Genomic DNA, 12,355 nt, shown 5'->3' on the forward strand with positions numbered 1-12,355 from the left:
TGAGAAATCAGTTGACAATCTTATGGGAATTCCCTTTTAGGTAACTAATTGCTTTTCTCTTGATGCTTTTCCAATTCTCTGTCTTTAACCTTTGGCATTTTAATTATCATGTGTCCTGGTGTGGGCCTCTTTGGGTTCACCTTGTTTGGGACTCTCTGTGCTTCCTGGACTTCTATGTCTATTTCCTTCACCTAGTTAGGGAAATTTTCCATCATTTTTTTCTTCAAATAGTTTTTAATATCTTGCTTTCTTTATTCTCCTTCTGTTACCCTTATGGTACAAATGTTGGCATGCTTGATGTTGTTCCAGAGGCCCCTTAAACTATTCTCATTTTTTTGGATTCTTTTTTCTTTTTTGCTGTTCTGATTGGTGTTTTCTGTTACTTTATGTTCCAAATCACTGATTTGATCCTTTCTTCAACTAATTTACTGTTGATTCCCTCTAATGTATTTTCATTTCTGACTGGTTCCTTTTTATGATTTTTTATCTTCATTTTTGTGTTTCCTATCTCTTTGTTGAAGTTCTTACTGAGATCTTTGAACATCCTTATAACGAATATTTTGAATTCTGCATCTGGTAGATTGCTTCTCTCCATTTTGTTTGGTTCTTTTTCTGCAGTTTTGTTCTGACCTTTCATTGCGGACATGTTTCTTTGTCTCCTCATTTTGGCTGCCTCCCTGTGTTTGTTTCTATGTATTAGGTAGAGCTGCCATGTTTCCTGGTCTTGGCAGAGTGGTCTTATGTAGTAGGTATCCTATGGATCCCAGTAGCACAGTCTTCCTGTTCACCTGAGCCAGGTACTCCAGGTGTATCCCTTGTATGTACCCTCCTGGTGCAGTTGAGCCATTATAACTGTTTGCATGCCAAGAAGAGTGATTGACCCTCAGGCCAATTGATTGTGAGAACTGGCTGTGACTATAATTCATAAACTGTTGTGCAGGGGCTGACCCTATGGAGCAGGATTTGCTTTAGCGGGGCTCTGGTACCTACTGAGTCTGCCCTTTGGGTGTGTCATTTGTGGAGGTGGGTGTGTAGTACTCTGGTGTGGTCTGAAGCTGGCCACTGGGTGTGTTGGTTCTGGGGCATCTTGGTGGGAGCGCTCTTATGCAGGCCAAGGTCAGCCACTGTCTGTTCTCTGCCTGGGGCTACAAAGTTATCTGCAGATGGTTGCCACTGTGCTGGGCTTGGAGGTTCTTAGGAAAGGCTAAACTGCAAACTGAAGTTGGCTCCTATTAGGGCCAGGCTTGGGACTGCTTAGCAAGATGTATGAGGCACACAGAGGTCTGGACATGCTTATTTGGGATTTCTGAACCTTTGAGAGATTTTAGGAATGTCTGCAGCATGAGCCAAGACAGGCCATTTGTACAGAAAAGCCACTGGAAGTGGCTTTGGATGCACTTGCAAGTTGGGTGAGGCAGAGTCACAGGGAATCATCAGAGCAGAGCAAATGGTATTAGCTAGGTTGATGGAGACTCAGATATGGTGTCCACCTCTGCCTGCAGGCTGGGTGGGGATAGGTCTCAACAAAGGGACAATGGCTTCTGCCAGCACTTCTGTCTAGGAGAAAGTCACCCCTTCAGCCCTCACCCTGAAGCCAGACAATTCAGTTCCTTCCCATATTTCCCTGGCGCCTTTTGAGCTGGTGCCCCAGCACTGGAGCTCAGAGTTAGTGAGTCCATGTGCATGTCCTTTAAGAGGACACCTGGGACTCCAGCTGCCCTTTGTCTCACTCAGCCACCACTCTGCTGCTTTTCACAGTCAGAAGTTGCGGAGTTTTCTCTTCCTGGCACTGGAACCCTGCACTAGGGAGCCTGGTATAGGGCTGGACAACTCACTCCTCAGGCGGCTCCTCTGCAGATAACTCTCCCAAGTTTTAACCACCATATGTGAGTGTGGGACCTGCCTGTTCTGCAACTCCACTCCTACCAGTAGTTACGTGGCTTGTTCTGTATACCCTTAATTATAGGACTTCTGTTCAGCTAAACTTTAGGCAATTCTCAATGATGGTTGTTCTCACAGTTATAACATTTTAATAAGCTCATACTATAGTGCCAAGCATTATATTAAATGCTTTGGATGCATGATTTCATTTAATCCTCAGAACCACTTAATGAGGTGTTCTTATCATCCCCATTTTACAGATGAGGAAGCTGAAGCTAAACGAGGTCAAACCCAAGATCATATAGCTTGCATTAAGGTCTGATTCTGAACTGGTGCTCTTAAACATTAGATTCCGCTGTTTCTCACTTTAAATGCTATTCTTAATTATAGACAATATGGCTTTCAGGAGTTGACTTTTCAGGATTATTGGTTTCAACTGCATTTGTGTTTGAGCAGGTAAAGTAACGCAGACATATCAGTGTGTGCTATGGAGGGGCTTATTTTAAAAACTCTGGTTTTAAACAATCAGAGAATACAAAATGCAAGTTAGGTAGGGACAAATTCAAACATGGGTCTAAACCACCTCTGTGGTGCTTGCTCATAGACTTATTAAAGATTAAGTTATTTTGCTCTTAACCATGTTTTTTGGGCTCAAGTTCTCAGAAGCTATTAAAGGTTTTAAACTTTAAGGCTTTTGTTTTTCTTTTTAAAGAAACATTTTTTCCACAAAGTGATTATAAGTGAAAATCCTTAAAATAAAATCCATAGAAAAAAATCAAGTGCTGGTTAGAAACATTTATCAAACACCTACACGTCCCAGGCATTTTTCACCTTTTATTTATTTTTTTTCAATTTATTAGTTTTAGGTGTACAAGACAAGGTAATACTTAGACGTTCATCATTTATATCCCTCACACTGTGAACCCCCATCCCCCATCCACTATCCCTCCGACTTCACACCGAGCCATCACATTATATATATAAAATTATAGTTGGCATTTATTAATGTTTAGCTTCTGGTGTAATGCCATGATCAGGCATCCACAGTATCCCTGAGGTGGTATCCCAAATAGGACGCATGTCCATCGGATACCCAACAAAATCTTTACAACATTATTGAATACGTTCCCCAAATTAATTTTCAAAAAACCCTGAGGCCATCTTGTGGTTACCAGCTGCTTCCTAATCCCTTCACCTTTCCCCTTATCCCCAACCCCCCCCCGCCCGTCTAACAACTCTCAGTTTTTCCTTTGTGTCCCCAAAACTGTTTCTGATTAGTTCATTCACTTATTCTTTTCTTTAGATTCCGCATATAAGTGAGATCATATGGTACTTGTCTTTCTCTTTCTGACTTATTTCACTTAACATAATGTTCTCTAGATCCATCCATGTTGTTGCAAATGATAAGATTTCTTTCTTCTTTATGGCTGCGTAATACTCCATTGTATAAATGTACCACAGCTTCTTAATCCAGTCATCTACCGATGGGCATTTCGGTTGTTTCCATATCTTGGCTATTGTGTAAAATGCTACGATAAACATAGGAGTGCATACTGATTTTTGAATTGGAGTTTTGGATTTCTCCGGGTAGATGCCTAGGAGTGGAATTACTGGGTCGTAGGGTAGTTCCATTTTCAGATTCCTGAGATACCTCCATACTGTTTTCCATAGTGGCTGCACTAATCTGCAATCCCACCAACAGTGCACTAGCGTTCCCTTTTCTCCACATCCACACCAGCATTTGTTGTTTGTTGATTTATTGATGATAGCCATTTTGACTGGAGTGAGGTGGTATCTCATTGTGGTTTTTATTTGCATTTCTCTGATGGTTAGTGAGGTTGAGCATTTCTTCATATGTCTTCTTGCCTTCTGTATGTCCTTTTTAGAAAAATGTCTCCTCAAGTCCTCTGCCCATTTTTTAATTGGGTTGTTTGTTTTTTTGGAGTTGAGTTGAGTAAGTTTTTTATAGATTTGTGATATTAATCCCTTATCGATATACCATTGGCAAATATCTTTTCCCATTCAGTAGGATCCCTTTCTGTTTTATTGATGGTTTCCTTTGCTGTGAAAAAACTTTTTAGTTTGATGTAATCCCGCATGTTTATTTTTTCTCTTACTTCCCTCGCGCGAGGGGATATATCAGTGAAAATCTTACTCCGGGTAATGTCCATGAAGTTTCTTCCTATATTTTCTTCTAGATATTTTATGGTCTCAGATCTTACATTTAAGTCTTGAAGCCATTTTGAATTTATTTTTGTATATGGTGTAAGTAGGTGTTCCAGCTTCATTTTCTTGCATGTGTCTGTCCAGGTTTCCCAACAGCACTTATTGAACAGACTGTCTTTACCCCATCGTACATTCTTGCTTCCATTGTCATAGATTAGATGGGCATATAGGCATGGATTTACTTCTGGAATCTCTATTCTGTTCCATTGATCTATGTGTCTATTTTTATACCAGTACCATGCTGTTTTGATTACTGTAGCCTTGTAGTATAGTTTGAAATCAGGTATCGTTATACCTCCCACTTTGTTCTTATTTCTCAAGATTGCTGAGGCTATCCGGGGTCTTTTATGGTCCCATATAAATTTTAGGATTATATGTTCTATTTCTGTGAAAAACGTCGTTGGTAGTTTGATAGGAATTGCGTTGAATATGTATATTGCCTTAGGCAGTATGGACATTTTAACTATATTAATTCTTCCTATCCATGAACATGGAATGTGTTTTCATCTATTTATGTCTTCTTTCATTTCTTTCTTCAGTGTCGTATAATTTTCTGAGTACAGATCTTTTACATCTTTGGTTAGATTTATTCCCAGATATTTCATAGTCTTTGGAGCAATTGTAAATGGGATTGTTATTTTAATTTATCCTTCTGATATTTTATCATTGGTATATACAAATGCAACTGATTTCCGAACATTAATTTTATATCCTGCTACTTTACTAAATTCATCTATCAGTTCTAATAGTTTCTTGGTGGAGTCTTTAGGGTTCTCTATATATAGTATCATATCATCTGCATATAGTGATAATTTTACTTCCTTCTTACCAATTTGAATGTCTTTTATTTCTTTCTCTTGTCTCATTGCTGTGGCTAGAACTTCCAGCACTATGTTGAATAGAAGTGGAGAAAGTGGGCAACCTTGTCTTGTTCCTGATCTTAGGGGGAATGGTTTTAGATTTTCCCCATTGAGTATGATGTTAGCTCTGGGTTTGTCATATATGGTCTTTATTACGTTAAGATATGATCCCTCTATTCCCACTTTCTTAAGGGTTTTTATCATAAAACGTTGCTGTATTTTATCAAATGCTTTTTCTGCATCTATTGATATGATCATGTGATTTTTATTTTTCATTTTGTTAATGTGGTGTATCACATTAATTGATTTGCGGATGTTGAACCACCCCTGCATACCAGGAATGAATCCCACTTGATCATGGTGTATGATCTTTTTAATGTATTGCTGAATTCTGTTCGCTAATATTTTGTTGAGAATTTTTCCATCTATGTTCATTAGAGATATCGGCCTGTAGTTTTCTTTTTTTGTGGTGTCTTTGTCTGCTTTTGGGATCAGGGTGATAGTGGCTTCGTAAAAAGTGTTTGGGAGTCTTCCTTCCTTCTGGATTTTTTGGAAGAGGTTGAGGAGAATAGGTGATAATTCTTTTTTGAACGTTTTGAAAAATTCACCTGTAAAGCCATGTGGTCCAGGGCTTTTGTTTTTTGGGAGATTATTGATTACTGATTCAATTTCCCTGATGGTAATCAGACTGTTCAGGCTTTCTGTTTCTTCTTGAGTTAGCCTTGGAAGGTTGTGCGCCTCTAGAAAATTGTCCATTTCTTCCAGATTGTCAAATTTGCTGGCATATAGTTGCTCATAGTAATTTCTTAAATTTTTTTGTATTTCTGTGGTGTCCGTTGTCGCTTCTCCTCTTTCATTTCTGATTTTATTAATTTGGGTCCTCTCTTTCCTTTTTTTAATGAGTCTGGCTAAAGGTTTGTCAATTTTGTTTATCTTCTCTAAGAACCAACTCTTGGATTCATTGATCTTTTGTATTGTTTTTCTGGTTTCTATTTCATTTATTTCTGCTCTGATCCTTATTATCTCCTTCCTTGTGCTCCCTTTGGGCTTATTTTGCTGTTCTTTTTCCAGATCCCTTAAGTGTGAAGATAAACTGTCAATTAGTGATGTTTCTTGTTTCTTTAGCTAGGCCTGCAGTGCTATGAACTTCCCTCTTAGGACTGCTTTCACAGCATCCCATAGATTTTGGGTCGTCGTGTTCTCATTCTCATTTGTCTTGAGATATCTTTTGATTTTTTCTTTGATCTGCTGCTTGACCCATTCATTATTTAGTAACATGTTATTCAGCCTCCATGAATTGGTGTGTCTTCCTGGTTTTTTTTTCCTGTAGTTCATTTCAAATTTCATAGCACTGTGGTCAGAGAAGACAATTGGTATGATTTCAATTTTCTTAAATTTATCAAGTCTTGTTTTGTGTCCTAACATATGATCTATCTTGGAAAATGTTCCATGTGCACTTGAGAAGAACGTGTATTCTGCAGCATTGGGGTGAAATGCTCTGAAAATATCGATTAAATCAAAGTGGTCCAAAGTATCACTTAAGGCTGTTGTATCTATATTGATTTTCTGTCTGGAGGACCTGTCCCTTGTTGCAGAGGTGTGTTGAAGTCCCCTACTAGGGTAGTGTTGCTGTTGATCTCTGTTTTTATGTTTATCAGTACCTGTTTTATATATTTAGGTTCTCCTATGTTAGGTGCATAGACGTTTACTAGGGTTATGTCCTCTTGTCGGATTGATCCCTTTATTATTATATAGTGCCCATCTTTGTCTTTTAATATGTGCTTCATTTTAAAGTCTATTTTGTCAGATATAAGTATTGCAACTCCAGCTTTTTTTTCGCTTCCATTTGCATGAAATATATTACTCCAACCCTTCACTTTCAGCCTGTGTGTGTCTTTTGATCTGAAGTGAGTCTCTTGTATACATCATATACAAGGGTCTTGCTTTCTTATCCACTCAGCCACACTATGTCTCTTGATTGGAGCATTTAATCCGTTCACATTTAAAGTAATTATTGATAGGTACATAGTTATTGTCATTTTTAAATTTGTAGTAAATTGTTTTCATCTTTCTTCTATTTACAGAAGTCCTTTTAGTATTTCTTGCAATGCTGGCTTGGTTGTAACAAATGCTTTCAGTTTGTTCTTTTCTGGGAAGCTCTTTATCTCTCCATCAACTCTAAATGATAGCCTTGCTGGATAAAGCAATCTAGGTTGTAGGCCTTTGTGTTCCATCACTTTGAGTATCTCCTGCCACTCCCTCCTGGCCTTCAATGTGTCTGTAGAAAAGTCATTTGATAGTCTTATGGGAGTTCCCTTGTATGTAACCTTCTGCCTTTCTCTTGCTGCTTTTAAGATTCTCTCTTTGTCTTTAAGCTTTGCCATTTTAACAATAATGTGTCTTGGTGTGGGACTGTTTGGGTTTATCTTGGTTGGAACTCTCTGCACTTCCTGGGCTTGTATGTTGGTTTCCTTCATCAGGTTAGGGAAGTTTTTGGACATTATTACCTCAAATATGTTCTCAATCCCTTGCTTCCTCTCTTCGCCTTCTGGTATTCCTATGATGCGCATGTTGTTGCGCTTGATGTTATCCCAGAGGTCTCTTAACCCGTCTTCATTGTTTTTTATTCTTTTTTCTTTCCGTTGTTCAGTTTGGATGATCTCTGCTAACTTGTCTTCTAAGTTGCTGATTCGATCCTCTGCTTCATCTAACCTGCTGGTCATTCCTTCAAGTGAGTTCTTAATTTCGGTTATTGTGTTCTTTAGTTCTAGCTGGTTGTTCCTTAAGATTTCTACATCCTTTTTTAGTTCTAACTGGTTGTTCTTTATGATTTCTATATACTTCCTTATGTCTTCTCTAAGATCTTTAAACATTCTTATCACCAGTGTTCTGAACTCTGTCTCTGTAAGGTTGGTTACCTCTGCTTCATTTGGTTCCAGTTGTGGAGGTTTCTTTTGTTCTTTTATTTGGGACATGTTTCTTTGTCTCCCCATTCTGACTGACTCTGTATTTGCTTTGATGTATTAGGAAGATCCCCTAGAGCTCTTAGTTCTTGCTGGGTTATCTTATGTAGTATGTGTCCTTTATATTTGACTTGGACTTCTTCGTTCTTCTCCTCTGCATGTGCTCCACAGGTGGTTTGTGTGTTTAGTATATTGTCCTGTGCAAGAAGAACTTTAATTGCTTTTTGCTTGTGAGTAGGTGGGTTTAACTCCTAGGCCGTCTAGTTGTGAGATTTGGCTCTGCCCACCGCAGGGTGTTCTGCTGGGTGAGGGTTGGCCACTTAAATAAGGTTTGGCCTCTGTGGGCTCTTGGGCCTTCAGGGAATTCCCTCTGGGTGTGTGACTTGTAGGTCAAACCCGGTAGTACTCTGGTTTTGTCCAGAGTTGGCTTCTGGATATGTTGAATCTTGTGCCTCTTAAGCTCGGCCCTGTTAGGGCAGTTTCAGCACAAATCAAGTTACCAAGTACAACAACAACAAAGAAAACAAATCAAGTACATTCACATGTAAAATACAACTGACAATCCCCACTCAACATAGGCAAAGATATCAAAGAAATAAAGACAGAAAAAAGCAAATCACAACAAGCAGAAAAAAAAAAAAACACCAAGCAAAGCAAAACAGGAAGCAGTACCAGTCTTGGCTTAAACCCACCAAGTAATCTCCAGGTTGTCCTCCACTGTGCCAAAGAGTTCCCTGCCTATTGCGCAGGCAGCGCTGGTCACCTGGTGCCCACAGTGAATTTGGGACTGTAGATTTAAATGCCCTCACATTTAAAAAACTGGATGACAGTTTTCAGAGAGACCGTGCAGTTTCTGTTCTTTCCTGCACAAATGCACGCTGAGAGTAACTTCACCAGCCCTGTGCCCAGTACTCCTGAGTCTTAGGGCCCTCCTTCCGTGGGTGTGTGGGAGGGGGCGGGCGGGAGATCTCTAAGCTGCTGAAAGTCAGCTGGGAGCTGCGTCTGCCGCTTACTGCTGAACTCAGGGAGTGCTTCTGCGGTTGCCCTTGCCCCTCCCCAGGCCAGCCAGAAAGGGTGGGGGCTGGGGATGGAGGGGTCTTCTCTCTCCCAGGCCAGTCACATCACACTCCTCCCGCAGGCCCGAAAAGGTGGTGGCTGGGGGTGTGGGAGTCTCCTCTTTCCTAGTCCAGCGAAAATCCCCTCCTCCCACCCTCTTCCAAAGGTCAGAGCTGGCTGCCAATCTTCCCAGCGCCTGAGCACAGACGCCCCTCTGTAATCTGACACTACTCCTCAGTTCAGGGGTCAGTTTAAGTCTCTGGAAGGGCAGGGGGAGGATTCGAAAAGTGGGGTGAGGGGCCCAGGTATGGCGTCTGAGTTCTTTGTCTGCCCTAGGGCCCACGAGCTGCCTGCCCCGGCGGGAGCGATCAGCTGTGGGACGCAGGGAAAGAGCCCACCTTTTGGATCCTGCGCTCTCTGCTGCACCCTGGGCTCCCATCGGACTCTAGAGCCCCGGGTGCTGCCTGCCGCTGCTGCTGTGGGCACGCTGCAGGGCCGCAGTTCTACTGTGGGGGGTGGGGAGAGCGCAGCGCGTTTCCTCTTGCCCTCCTTGCTTCTCCCCCGCTCGCCCAACTAGCGCACCCCAAAGCAAACCTTCCACGAGTCTCCGTTCCGTCCTGGGACACTTTTCAGCTTTCATTGTCTCTCTGAGTTGGTATTATTTTTCCTTTTACAGTTGAGAAAACTGAGGTACTTAGGGGATAAGTAACTGTCCCCATTATAGAGCAAGAACTCCACAATTTCCTGTTCCTTTTTCCTTACCAGATAGCACATACTCCAAAGTTGGTTTGCCTTCCCATTATGCAACACATTGATTACCTAAAGCCCATTCTGTGAGACCTGTTCTCAGGCTTCTGAAATTTAGTTCCATGACAAAATGATAAACATGAAAAGTTACTTCTCAGGGACTTATATGCCTTTCTGGAAGTGTTGTAAAAACAAAAAAAAAAAAAACTGCAAAGGAATTTAAAGCTCTATGGCCAGACTTATGGGTTATAGACTTATAACCCATAGACTTATAGACTTATAACCCACTTATAGACTTATGGGTTTGCTCAGATAACCATCAGATACCAGACCTCACCAAATTCTCAGTGACACTGTTTAGCACAAGAACAGTGCTACTCCTTGAGCACAGGGATTCTTCTGCCTCTGGCCTTTGCACCGGCTGTTCTGGCTGCCTGGCCTGCCTCTTTCCTCATGCCCTTCCATTCTTGCTACTCAAGTGCCACATCCTCAAAGAAGCCCTTCTGACCATCCTACCTCCCCACCACCCTCCCTAAACCTTTACTCATCTTTGTTTTTCTTCACAGCACTTATTACATTATATATTTACTTTTTTATTGTATTTCCTCAACTAGATAGAAACTTCCTGAGGGCTGAGACTTTGTCTGTTTTGTTCATTGCTGTATCTCTGGAGTCTGGCATAGAGTAGGTGCTCATTAAATAATTATTGAATGAATGGACAGATGCTGTGAACACAGTAGACCTGAATGAATGAGTGGATAATATTCAACCTTTACGGGCCTATGCTATTCATATTCTCCCTCTGTCTGATCTACAAAAGGAAAGAAATGACTACTCCTACCAAAGAGGAGTTAAGCAGGAGAAGAGGCCCCAAAAGAATAGAAATCAAAAAACCTCCTGTCTCAGATTGTCAATATGCTTAGGTCTGGATTTGCCAAAGGCATAAAAAACCTGGACATTTAAGAACACAAATTAATCTTACAAAAGGTAATGGATATTTAAGGTGGTTAATTCCAGCAAAAAGAATAACGCAATAAACAAGTTTTCCTTAAGTAGGCTTACTATTTAGGCAGTGTGTAGCTTACGTTAAGTAGCAGTTATATTGTCTGTGTCATCCTCTAGAGAATGGCAGAAAGACACATTCTACTCAAGACGTCTCCATGATAGAGGGTTTCATGGTTACAGACCCCACCGGGAGCTACCTCTGGCACCTGCAGACTGCTGGGCAGTGACCCATAAGTGGCCATGTGAGTAAAGAGGTAGCTTTGGCAGTGGGAGCTATAAAAGACTTTTACTCACACACTTGAGCTAACACTGCAACTGCCCCAGGACCAGGTGGGCCTGCCCAGCACAGCCAGTCTCTTCAAGTTTCAAGCTCCCTGGGGCTAAAATGGTATATGGAGGGACATCCTATATCATGTATCTAGACCATATCCACTTAGGGGTGACTCACTTTCTGCTTTGCTTTATGGATAGGTTTTAATATAATTTTAAATAATTGGATACTTATTGCATATCCACCTCGCAACTAAAAAGCCTTTAAAGTCAGGACTTTACAAAACCTGGAGAAAGCACTCTAGGTCTGGAGGATTGTCGTGGATCACTCATAATCCAGCATGTGCTACTACAGCTTGAGGGCTCTTATCCCTACCCAATGGCTGCTGCATGAGATGGTCCCACCTCCCTTCTCTTTTTTGGTGCCTCAGCCAGAATACAGACCCTTTTCATTTTAAGGATTTTATTTCTAATCATACGTGGACATAAAGGTTAAAAAAAAACTAACATGTGGGAGTCATAAAGTTATTACACTTATGGTCCTAGTATGATTTGTGACTTCTTCCTGAAATGATAACTGGCAGCACAGTTGGATTTCTGTTTTGTTTTTTATTTATTTCAGAAAGTAGAGTTCACCAAACCTCTCTCTTCCTTCAACAGAAGAAAGCTTTCTGGAGAGAAAGACAAACCCTTTCTTCCCTTCTCTTATGGTAATACATTTCACTGGAATTCCAAGTGATTGAGTGATTGTTCTTCTAAAATGCAATAAAAAAGAAGAAAACACAAAACTTTTCTGTCTTTTCCAGACACTTGACAACATGTTGGCTGGATGGTAGAGATTCAGAAGACTATATTTAGTGATAGATTCAAAATTGCCTGTACTTTCGGGATCTCCTCAGCACAAACTGGAAGACTTATTGCTTTGTTGTTCCGAGGCTGCCCTGAGTAGCCACCCTACGGGGTTCCCCATCTGTGACTTGATAAGAAACAACATTCTTTAGCAGCCTTGACTCAACTAGCAGGGCAGTGGCCACAGCCTGCCTTTGTAAGCAGGATTCAGGGGCATTAGCTGTAGTGTTCTGGATGTTGGCATAAATGTGGTCCTACCTTCTGGTCCTTCAGAACAAAACTTGAGGTTGAATCCATTTTGTTGGGGTAGATAACAGAGTGTATTGAGCTCCGTGGAAAAGAGACAGAAGGACTCTGACAGATGGGGAAAAGGTCACCTCCACAGCAGGGAGTCAGCCTGGAAGTGGGTACTATAGCAACCCAGTGAGAATCACCCTTTGAATTAAAGGATGGCTGGATTCATTGGGTATTCCCAGGCAGGGAACCTGGCTGGGTCTT

The sequence above is a fragment of the Rhinolophus hipposideros genome (genome assembly GCF_964194185.1).
Source record: "Rhinolophus hipposideros genome assembly, chromosome: 13".
Lineage (NCBI taxonomy): Eukaryota > Metazoa > Chordata > Mammalia > Chiroptera > Rhinolophidae > Rhinolophus > Rhinolophus hipposideros.